The 10,303-nt window shown below is 37.9% G+C and overlaps 1 pseudogene; it reads left to right on the top strand.

Moving 5' to 3' along the window:
• Positions 1-201: 201 nt before the first annotated feature.
• Positions 202-8,683, top strand: LOC107062841 (uncharacterized; annotated as a pseudogene).
• The last annotated feature ends 1,620 nt before the right edge of the window (positions 8,684-10,303 follow it).

Here is a 10,303-nt window from a genome sequence, read left to right as displayed (position 1 = left end):
CCTATTTTGTGCTCTAAACTGATGTTTTAATGATGATTTTGAGATATAAAGGCTAAAGAGCAAGGAAAGGACAATACCAGCTAAAAAGGATCGAAAAAGGCTGAAGATAGTAAAAGCGGATAATTGCCAAAGCCACTCAGTGACTCAACGAGTGGTCTTTTAGCTCGCCTAAAGTTCCAAACTACCAGCGCTGGTGATAACATGGGCAACATGGATGACAGTAACATGAGTGGTATATACCTCTCAAGACCATTCACACGGAATCAAGCAAAGGATCTCCAAGGCCTACAAGCAATGTTCATGAAAAGGGAAGCATTAGAGGAGCTTGAAGGTCACCAAAGAAGGACATACAATGTGTGTAAGGTACATCAAAATGAGAAGGAAGAAGGAAAGAGGCCATGTGTGCAAATGAACATTTCATGAGTTCAAGAATTCACAAAAGAAGGCAACCAAACAAGGCCCTTATCTCATTAAGGGTAAAATTGTCAAAACGTGTCTTGTTTATTTTTTTAGTATAAATAGTAGTCTGTTTTATTTTGGGAAGACTTATACTATATTGAATATCGACTCTCAAATTATAGTATCTTCTTAGTGAGTAATTAGTGAGTAATTAGGGTAAACTCTTGGGATTGCTTGTTAACTTCTTATGCTTGATTAATCAAAGTGTTACCCCTTTGTGATTCTTGGTTTCATTTGATTATTCTTCCTTGGGTTGAATTTAGGTTGTTGAAGTTATTTGGGAGGTGAAGGTTTTAGTCCCTTGTTGCCCATAATTTCAATAACTTGAGTATTAATCCACATATCCTTTGTTTCTTTATTCCTTTCCTTTCTCGATCTTTATCATTTGGTATCAAGAGACTAGGTTTAGATTTGTAAGTACAAATCTAGTCTTGGTTTTTAAAAGAAAAAAAAATCTGAATATTTTTTTGTTTTGATTTGTCGTTTTTGACACTAGATCCTTGGTCCCTAGTGTTTTTTGAGTCTAGGTTTCAATTTTTGTTCTATTTGGAATTGTAGAAGTGAAGTTACCATTGAAGGGTTTCAAGCTTTTCAAATTGTGAAAGTGGGTCTTTTGATTGAGGCGAAATTGGAGGTTAATAATTAGTGGGTTTTGTTCTCTTAGTTGAAGGGAAGAAAATCCTATATTTTGAGCCAATTTCGAGTTGATTTGAGTGTATTGGGGTTTGGTGTGTGTTCTTAGTGTCTTCAAGTTGTTCTTGAAGAAGAAGAAAGAAGAAAGTACATTTGATCCAACTTTTCAAGTCAAAGTTGGTCAAAGGTGTTTATTGGGGTACATTAGTGGAATATTAAAAAAAAAAAGAAAAAAAAAAGGAAATTCCGAAAAAAATAAAATAAAATAAATTTGAATTTCGAAAAAAATAAATAAATAAAAAAATCCATGTGGACTGCCACGTCAGCAATCAGCTGCCAACACAGCAGCCACTTCAGCGCCAGCTAAGTGCCACATCAGCAGCCAGCACAACAGGCAATCTGCCAGCGACGCCCAGTCGCATCTGACGCGCGTGTGCGTCAGTTTGAGAGACCAAAACCTGCAGGTTATTCTAAAGACACAAAAAATATTCTAAGTATGGAAGTTTTTTGGACCTAGAAATTTTTCTAAGTGTCCAAACTTCGTGATTCTTTTTTCTACCATTTTTCCCTTCATTTCCTCAACTATTTAATAATTAATTAACATATTTAATTACTTGTTAACTAGTTTTAATCATCAAATCATCCAATCAAAGTCTTACAGGTGATGGACTTCTTTGAGGCATAATTTTTTATCTAAGTGTCCAAATTCACTTCTTCTTCTTCTAAATTCATTTTTCTTCTAATTTTCAACTATTTAACAATTAATTAACATCTTTAATTACTTGTTACCTAGTTTTAATCATCAAATCATCCAATCAAAGTCTTACAAGTGATGGACTTCTTTGAGACATAATTTTTTTCTAAGTGTCCAAATTCACTTCTTCTTCTTCTAAACTCATTTTTCTTCTAATTTTCAACTATTTAACAATTAATTAACATCTTTAATTACTTGTTACCTAGTTTTAATCATCAAATCATCCAATCAAAGTCTTACAAGTGATGGACTTCTTTGAGGCTTAAATTTTTTCTAAGTGTCCAAATTCACTTCTTCTTCTTCTAAACTCATTTTTCTTCTAATTTTCAACTATTTAACAATTAATTAACATCTTTAATTACTTGTTACCTAGTTTTAATCATCAAATCATCCAATCAAAGTCTTACAAGTGATGGACTTCTTTGAGGCTTAAATTTTTTCTAAGTGTCCAAATTCACTTCTTCTTCTTCTAAACTCATTTTTCTTCTAATTTTCAACTATTTAACAATTAATTAACATCTTTAATTACTTGTTACCTAGTTTTAATCATCAAATCATCCAATCAAAGTCTTACAAGTGATGGACTTCTTTGAGGCTTAAATTTTTTCTAAGTGTCCAAATTCACTTCTTCTTCTTCTAAACTCATTTTTCTTCTAATTTTCAACTATTTAACAATTAATTAACATCTTTGATTACTTGTTAACTAGTTTTAGTTATCAAATCATCTCTTTGATCCTTCAAATTAAGTAACAACAAGTAATTCTTCTACTTTTGTTACTTGGTTTATTTTGAATCCGAATCTTTTGGTGCTTCTTTATTCTACTTTTCTCATCTTAATTCGTTGATAACCTTCTTGATTCAAGTCCATTAGTTTTTTTTATTGGGTCGTCCTTCTTTCAAGAGTCACAAGAATCCACTCCATCACAAAGGATAGGTGATCTTGAGTTGATTGAACGGAGCTAGTTCACTATCAATTTTGAGACGACGCCATAGAAGGTGAGTTGAGAGTTAAATACGAGTGACGTGAGCTTTTCTACTAACCTCGTTTGTTGGGTTTTGTAGGTATCATGTCTAATACAAGTCCAATTGGGGAGGGTTCGGAGAACATCATGGAGGTTCTCGCCAACATCTCTAAGCAAGTAGCGGAAATGAATGGAAGAATGGGAGGTATGGAAGAAAGGTTGGTACGGGTGGAAAATGAGAATAGAAGGAAAGCAATTCAACCCGAATATGATGAGATAAGGAGGGCATCAGTGCATTCCACCGCCCTTGCTTTGGGACAAGCTCATAATCTATGTTATCCTCCACAAAGCTAAACCCGAAACTACCAACGCCCTACTTTCCAAACTCCCAACCCTCCAAACCACCTAAGACAGCCTACGCCACATCCAAATCCACAACCCTATCACCCGCCACAGGAAAATCTTCCTTTTGTAGCAAACCAAGTCCAATACCAAACAAAATTTCGAAATGCTTCAAATGCATCTTTTCATGAACCCTACACATTACATCCACAAAATGCACCACAAATGCCCTACCAAGACGACCAATACCAAAATCCTCTCTATGATGAAATTCATGAGGAGTTCAATAATGATGAGATTTGGGAGCATGGGGGTAGGGATGTAAATGGAGTACAAAGGGGAGGAGTACGACCTCGGGACTTGGGGTGGGACTAAGGCATGGGAGATCAAGAATATGGAAATAGAGGAGATAGGATGGGATATAGAGGAGATAGGATGGAATATAGAGGCGATATGATGGTAAATAGAGGAATAGGTTTAGGGAGAGGAATGATCATCAAGATAGGGGCTTGAACACTATCAAGGTCACACTTCCAAGGTTCAAAGGAAGTAGTGACCCCGATGAGTTCTTGGAATGGAAAATTCAAAGTGAGCAATTTTTTTCTCACAAATAATATCTCAGAAACTTTGAAGGCGAAGTATGCTCTCACGCAATTTGAGGGGTACGTATCAACTTGGTGGGAGTCCAAGAGGAGGGAAATGGAAAGCCATCATGACTACGAGTTACCTACTTGGCAAGAGTTGATTGCACTTATGGAGTTGAGATACTTGACTCCAAACTACTACCAAGAGGTGCTCAAGAAGGTGTACATGTTGAGACAAGGTACCAAAACTGTGGAAAAATATTATGATGAGTTTGAGAACATGCGGATGAAGTCTAAAATTGAAGAGAATATGGAGTGTACGGTAATACGATTCGTGGCAAACTTGAGGTATGATATCTTGAAGCCTTTGAAGCTTAAGCACTATGAGACTCTTGAAGCGGCTTTTCATGATGCCTCAAAGGTAGAAGCAGATTTGAAAGAAGAAAAATCATACAAAGCCAAAAGTTCTTTAACTTCCACATGGAGCAAAGGTAGAGATAATTGGAAGACGACATCCTCTAGGGAGCAACCTAAAGGTGGAGGTCAAGCTGCCCAAGTCAAGCTTGATTACAAATCCAAGGCAAGTGAGCAACCACAAAAAGGTAACTATTTTAAACCTAACTTTCCTCGACCTTCTACAATTCAATGCTTTAGATGACAAGGGAGGGGACATGTTGCTAGTGAGTGTCCAAATATGAGAACAATTGTTGCTCTTTGTGATGGATATAAGACTGAAGATGAAGATGAGGTTGAAGAAAAAAAGAAGGGAGAGGGAGACAAGGATGAAGGAGAGGAAGGTGCTTTAGGGGATGAAAAAGAAAGGTTGGATGAGAGGGTGAATTTTGCTTGCTTCATGGAGAAGGGAAAGTCTTTGCTTGATGATGATGAAGACTTGAACATGAATGTCAATCTTTCATGTGTTGTGAGAAGAATTATGGGAGCCCTTGCAAAAGAAGAACTTGACCAAAGGGAGAATCTATTTCATGCTAGGTGCAAAATCCAAGATAAAGTGTGTTCTTTAATCATTGATAGCGGAAGTTGCACCAATGTGGTGAGTAGTTCCTTGGTGGATCGTATGAAAATACAAACCAGCAAGCATCCCAATCCTTATAAGCTACAATGGCTCAATGAGAGTGGACAGATGAAGGTCCTAAAACAAGCAAGTATTTTGTTTAGTGTGGGAAAGTATAATGAAGAATTGGTTTGTGATGTGGTTCCCATGTTGGCATGTCACCTACTGTTGGGGAGACCTTGGCAATTTGATAGAGATGTTGTGCACCAAGGGAGATCCAACAAATACACTTTTGTGATTGAAGGTAAAAAGTTTGTGCTTGCACCTCTCACTCCATATCAAGTGAGTGAGGACTATCGGGCTATGAAGGAGCTTCAGGAGAGAATAAAAGATGAGGCGACAAAAGGTGAAGGTGAAAGTTACGCCATCGTTCCAAAGGAGGGGAGTTCCTTGGTTAAAAATAATAAGAACATGTGCATGATAGCAAAGACAAGCAAGTGTTTAAAGGGTGTGGATGAGGAATGCTTTCTAGTGTGCCTTGTCAACACCAACCTTTTGTTACATGCTAACCAAGATACTAGCACTTTGCCTAGTATTATTTCTTTTATTTTGCAGGGCTATGATGAGCTATTTCCAGATGAGATGCCAGCTGGATTACCACCCTTTAGGGGAATCGAGCACCAAATAGATTTTATACCGGGTTCACAAATCCCCAATCGTCTAGCTTATAGGAGTAACCAGACATAAACCAAAGAGCTATCAAGGAAAGTGGAAGAGCTTCTTGAGAAGGGGTTGATCAAAGAAAGCCTAAGTCCTTGTGCCATACCGGTAATTCTTGTTCCCAAAAAGGATGGCACAAGAGAATGTGTATTGATTGTAGAGCCGTAAATAAAATCACGGTGAAGTATCGACATCCCATTCCTCGACTTGATGATATGCTTGATGAGCTATGTGGTTCGATTATTTTCTCCAAGATTGACCTTCGAAGTGGGTATCATCAAATTCGTATGAAACCGGGTGATGAGTGGAAGACGACCTTCAAGACAAAGTTTGGGCTGTTTGAATGGCTTGTGATACCATTTGGATTGACGGATGCCCCAAGAACTTTCATGAGATTGATGAACCATGTTCTCAAACCCTTCCTCAATAGGTTTGTTGTGCTGTATTTTGATGACATACTTGTGTATAGTAAGACAATGGAGGAACATGTATCCCATTTGAAACAAGTGTTTGAAGTCCTACTACGAGATCGTCTCTTTGCTAATTTCAAGAAATGTTCATTTTATGTTGATAAAGTTGTGTTTTTGGGTTTTGTGGTTAGTGCAAATGGGATTGAGGTTGATGACAAAAAGGTGGAGTCCATCAAGACTTGGCCGACCCAACCAATGCAACTGAGGTAAGAAGTTTTCATGGGTTAGCAAGTTTTTATCGGCGATTTGTGAAGGGCTTTAGTTAAATTGCTACTCCTTTGACCGAACTGATCAAGAAAGATGTACCTTTCGTATGGGGTGAGGAGCAAGAGAAGTCTTTTTCAAGCCTTGAAATTGATGTTGACTTCTGCACCCTTGCTCCAACTACCCAACTTTGACAAGGCCTTTGAAATTGAACGTGATGCTTCAGGTGTTGGTATAGGTGGTGTGTTGATGCAAGAAGGAAAACCATTAGCTTTCTTTAGTGAAAGGTTAAATGGAGCTACACTGAAGTACTCAACTTTTGACAAGGAATTGTATGCACTTGTGCGAGTGTTGGCTCATTAGCAACACTACTTGTGGCACAAAGAGTTTGTGATAAGGACCGATCATGAGTCCTTGAAGCATCTCAAGGGGCAATCCAAGTTGAACCAGCGACATGCTAAGTGGGTTGAATTCATTGAAACCTTTCCATATGTGATCAACTACAAGCAAGGCAAGGAGAATGTGGTAGCGGATGCTCTATCACGAAGGTTTGTATTGGTCAATACCTTGGTTTCTAGAATGATGGGGTTTGAAAGCTTAAAGGGATTCTATTCTATGGATTCCGACTTCAAAGATACATTTGATAATCTTAGTCAAGGGAAGCGAGTTGATAGGTACCAATTGGTTGATCGTTTCTTGTTCAAAGATGGCCGAGCATGTGTGCCCATGAGCTCATGGAGAGAGTTATTTGTCAAGGAGGCTCATAGTGGTGGTTTGATGGGACACTTTGGGGTACCAAAAACACTTGATATTCTTAAGGAGCAGTTCTTTTGGCCCAAGATGAAGCATGATGTGGAGAGGATTTGTGGACAATGTCTAGAATGCAAGCAAGCCAAATCCACGACTAGGCCCCAAGGTAAGTATACTCCTCTTCCTACTCCAAATGGTCCGTGGATGGATATTTCTATTGATTTTGTGTTGGGACTTCCTAGTACTAAAAGAGGACATGATAGTATATTTGTGGTAGTGGATAGATTTTCTAAAATGGCTCATTTTATTCCATGCCATAAATGTGATGATGCATCCCATGTAGCATCTTTGTTTGTTATCAATGTGCTTAAATTGCATGGAGTCCCTCAAACCATTGTTAGTGATAGGGACTCCAAGTTTCTTAGTCATTTTTGGAAGAGTCTATGGGGTACACTTGGTACCAAACTTATGTTCTCTACTTCTTACCATCCTCAAACGGATGGACAAACAGAAGTAGTAACCCGGACTCTTAGAAGCATGCTTCGATGCATGATTAGAGGAACCCCAACTACTTGTGAAGACCGTTTACCCTTGATTGAATTTGCATATAATCGGTCTTTCCACTCCTCTATTAGAATGTCTCCAGTTGAGGCATGTTATGGTTTTAAACCTTTGTTTCCATTAACCATGATTCCTTTGTCTAGCGATGTTGTTGTGAGCCTAGATGCCAATAAAAGGGAAAAGGAGATGATGAACATTCATGCCAAGGTCAAACAGGCCATTGAAAAGAACAATTCAAAGGTGGCCATTCGAAAGAATCAAGGGAGAAAGGAAGTGATCTTCAATCTAGATGATTTGGTGTGGGTGCATTTCCGAAAGGAGAGGTTTCCTTCCATAAGTACGAAAAGGGAAGCTAAGCCCAAGAGGGGATGGGCCCTTCGAAGTACTCAAGAGAATCAATGACAATGCTTACATGATTGAACTACCAAGTGAGTATAATGTTCATAATGTTTTCAATGTTAGTGATTTATCTCCTTGTGATGTAGGTGATCCTTTGGATACGAGGACGAATCATTTTCAAGAAGGGGAGGATGATAACATGGGCAGCATGGATGACACTAACATGAGTGGCATATACCCCTCAAGACCATTCACACGGAGTCAAGCAAAGGATCTCCAAGGACTACAAGCAATGTTCATGAAAAGGGAAGCATTAGAGGAGCTTGAAGGTCACCAAAGAAGGAGATACAATGTGTGGAAGGTACATCAAAATGAGAAGGAAGAAGGAAAGAGGCCATGTGTGCAAATGACCATTTCATGAATTCAAGAATTCACAAAAGAAGGCAACCAAACAAGGCCCTTATCTCATTAAGGGTAAAATTGTCAAAAAGTGTCTTGTTTATTTTTTCAGTATAAATAGTAGTCTCCTTTATTTTGGGAAGACTTAGACTATATTGAATATTGACTCTCAAATTATAGTATCTTCTTAGTGAGTAATTAGTGAGTAATTAGGGTGAACTCTTGGGATTGGTTGTTAACTTCTTGTGTTTGATTAATTAAAGTGTTACCCCTCTGTGATGCTTGGTATCATTTGATTATTCTTCCTTGGGTTGAATTTAGGTTGTTGAAGTCAATTGGAAGGTGAGGGTTTTAGTCCCTTGTTGCCCATAATTTCAATAACTTGAGTATTAATCCACATATCTTTTGTTTCTTTATTCCTTTCCTTTCTTGATCTTTATCAGGTGGGTAGAAACCAACTTGGTGATGAAAATGGACAGTCGCTGGACCGCTGAATGGATCGGCGAATTTGATCCTGATTGCTTAAAGTCACATAACTCTGATGTTAAAGAGGAAAAGTAAGCTGGCAAGGAAACGCATAACTTGGTCCATCACCGACCTGGTCGGCGATGCTAGACTAACTTCGCCGAGTGACCCAAAGGCAAAAATTTGAGAAAGTATAAATTGAATTTCAAAAAGCAAAAAAAAATCATATCGTTACTTGAGTAATTTCCACATTGTAGAACTTAGAACTTTCGTCTTGACCATTACTTTCCTTAGTGTTAGGAGTTTTCTAGTAGATTTTGAGCATTTTGGATCATTGTAAAGACGTGAATTGCAATACCCAGATTATGGAGAACGTAATTGGTATTGATTTCTTCCTTTTTATGATGTGTGGCTAAAATTCCCATTCTTGGGGGTGTGATCATGTTATTATTTTCTCAAATTACCTTATGGGCATTGTTGTTTATTGATTTAAATGCTGGTTTTAAGTGGGTTTAATTGATAGTTGTGTACTATCCCATGAATTTTGTTGCAAATGCAATTCTAACTTAGTGTTCTGGGCTTGCCTGAGAAAGAGGTTTTAGAATTAAGGTGTTATCGATTGATAATTATAGTGATTGGGTTGTTGTGGGTTCTTCTCGAGAGAGTGAATCTTTACTTGATCCTACCTATCTAGCTCGAGAGAGTAGATAAATTGAGGTATTGGGATACTTATAGTTTTATTCTTATTAAGGTTCGAGAGAACTCCCTTAAATCGTCATAGTTGTTCGAGAGAAACCTATTGCATCTATAGTCTATCCTACCCACTAAGATTTAGCCAATTGTTAGTAAATTACAATTACCCATACAACGAAATTAGCGTGTAATTGATCACATCCCCAAGTATCCGTTATCTACTTGATTACTCCCCTGTTTTTCTTAGTTGTTAATTGACAAACTTTAACCCCCCATTTGATACTTGTTGTCAAACCTTTGATTTACTTACATGATTTTGATAATTTCTATTCCTAAAATCATTTAAAACACATTCATAACTTCGTAATGGAATTCTAACTTGTATCACTCCATGTGGGATCGACCCCGACTCTATGTTGGGTTTATACTAGATTATGATCGCATACATCTACTGTTGGATGACGTGTATTTGAGCATTTATCAAAAATGGCGTCGCTGCCGGGGAGTGGTGTTTAAAATTCTCTTATTGAAGTATAGCTATGGTCTAATCTTGTTTATAGTTGAATCGACTTACCTTGTTTTGTGTTCTTTGTTGGCTGTTTGTGAACAGGTGACGAGATGAGTGTGAACAGAAGTAATGGTAGCCAACATGACCACCAAGATGACATCGGTAACATAAACGATGCCAATGACATTCAAGTTTGTGGTGTAGGTTCTATCTTATTGCCTCCAATTGTGGGAAATGTTGTATTCCACACGACTAGCACGATATTGCAACTCTTGCAAATGAAAAGACTATTCGGAGGGCTAGCTCATGAAGATCCCCATGATCATATTCGGAACTTTGTGGAAGTGTGTGGTCCATTTTCATTCAAAAAAATATCACAAGATTGAGTCTGGCTCCGTCTGTTTCCTTTCTCCTGGATAGGAGAAGAAACCAAATGGTTGGCTCATCT

Source organism: Solanum tuberosum, unplaced genomic scaffold (assembly GCF_000226075.1).
Source record: "Solanum tuberosum cultivar DM 1-3 516 R44 unplaced genomic scaffold, SolTub_3.0 scf00014, whole genome shotgun sequence".
Classification (NCBI taxonomy): Eukaryota; Viridiplantae; Streptophyta; class Magnoliopsida; order Solanales; family Solanaceae; genus Solanum; species Solanum tuberosum.
Note: the sequence above shows the minus strand (reverse complement) of the source record. Positions and strands in the feature narration are given on the sequence as shown.